This window comes from Piliocolobus tephrosceles, chromosome 14, assembly GCF_002776525.5.
Source record: "Piliocolobus tephrosceles isolate RC106 chromosome 14, ASM277652v3, whole genome shotgun sequence".
Taxonomy (NCBI): Eukaryota; Metazoa; Chordata; class Mammalia; order Primates; family Cercopithecidae; genus Piliocolobus; species Piliocolobus tephrosceles.
Window position 1 is genome coordinate 106,821,422 of NC_045447.1, and position 1,867 is coordinate 106,823,288.

The 1,867-nt window shown below is 31.9% G+C and overlaps 1 non-coding gene across 1 annotated transcript; it reads left to right on the top strand.

Moving 5' to 3' along the window:
• The first annotated feature begins 652 nt into the window (after nucleotides 1–652).
• On the top strand, nucleotides 653–764 carry LOC111523327. Its single transcript, XR_002725500.1, has one exon. It is a non-coding gene; the product is annotated as a U6 spliceosomal RNA (small nuclear RNA).
• Nucleotides 765–1,867: the final 1,103 nt, after the last annotated feature.

The following is a 1,867-nucleotide window of genomic DNA, read 5'->3' on the forward strand; positions in this document are numbered from 1 at the left end:
TGACCTATTTATTGTATACATTATCTATTCTCACCTGTTGAGTATTTGAGGTTTAATTTCTCTTTTTGCTCATGTTTACTTCCTCCTCCCCTCATGTTTTCAATGTAATTCTATTATAATTGGAGTTTTAAATGGTAGTTCATGTTTACATTATTATGATTATGTAAATATTGTTTGTTGCTGAACACAGAATTCTTGTGGAGGAGGTTCAGTCAATGTCGCTCTTCCCCATGGGGAATAGTTTTTGTTTCTGTTACTTATAACTTTAAGTATATCATGTGTTTATCCTGTGAAGTGAAGTTGTAGTACCTTACCAGTTTCCTCATAATGATGAAATAAATGAAATCTGTAGAGTATGTTCATTTTATATCTGTATGAGAGTCACGATTTTATCCTGTTTTGAAAATAGTTCTTTTACAAGTGCCCCTGGCTGATTAGAACATCTATCCAAAGAAATGTGGAACAGAAAAACACAAATACATTTTTAAAAGATTTAGTGTCACAGGCATTTAAAAATTGTGATAAAATATATATAATGTACAGTTTACCATTTTCACTATTTTGGTGACATTAAGTGCATTTGTATTGTGCAACCATCACTACTGTCCATCTACAAAACTTTTTATTATCTCAAAGTGAAATTCTCTACCTTGTGCTCACTTCGGCAACACATATACTAAAACTGAAGTGATACAGAGAAGATTAGCATGGCCCCTGAGCAAGGATGAAATTCTCTACCCATTAAACTGTAACTCCTCATTATTCCTTCCCTAAGCCTCCAGGAACCACTGTTCTACTTTATGTCTACAAATCACTATAATGTTACCTATGGGTTTTTCATATATAATTTTTATTGTGTTAAGGTACCTTCCTTCTTTTCCTAGTTTGCTGAATTTTTTTTAATCATAAAAGGATGTTGAATTTTGTCAAATGCTTTTTCTGCATCATTTGAGATAATTATGGTTTGTTTTCCCTATTCATTCTATTAATGTGGTGTACTGATCAATTTTTGTATGTTGAACCATCCTTGCATTACAATAATAAACCTCACTTGGTCACAGTGTATACTATCCTAGTTTTAATGTTACTAAATTCAATTTGCTAGTATTTTTGAGGATTTTTGTATTAATATTCTTAAGGTGTATTGTTCTGTAGTTTTCTTTTCTTGTAGTGTCTTTGCCTAGTTTTGGTGTCAGGATAATGCTGGCCTCACAGAATAAGTTAGAAAGTGTTTTTTCTGATTCAACTTTTTGGAAGCGTTTGAGAAGGATTTATGGTGGTTCTTCTTAAATATTTGGTAGAATTTACCTGTGAAGCCATCAGGTGCAGGGATTTTCTTTGTTGGGAGGTTTTGTTATTATTATTAGTTAACTGTCTATTCAGATTTTCTACCTTTTCATGGTTCAGTTTTGGTAGGTTTGTGTTCCGAAGAATTAGTCCATTTCATCTGGATCATCTTACTTCTTGGTGTACAGTTGTTCATAGCATTCACTTAAAGTCATTTATATTTGTAGAATCTGTAGCAATGGCCTCACTTTCATTTCTGACTTCAGTAATTTGAGTCCTCTTTTTCTTGTCAGGCTAGCCTAAGGTTTCTCAATTTTGTTGATCTTTTCAAAGAACCTACTTTGGATTTCATTTATTTTCTCTATTTTTTTTCTATTCCTTATTTATATTTGCTCTAATCTGTGTCATTTCCTCTTTCTGCTAGCTTTTAGTTTAGTTTGTGCTTTTCTAGTTCCTTAAGTTGTAAAGTTAGGTTGTTGATTTGAGATTTCTCCTTATTAAATATATGTTTACAGCTATAAATTTCCCTTTTATCTCTGCTTTTACTGCATCTCATAAGTTTCTGTATGTTGTGTTATCA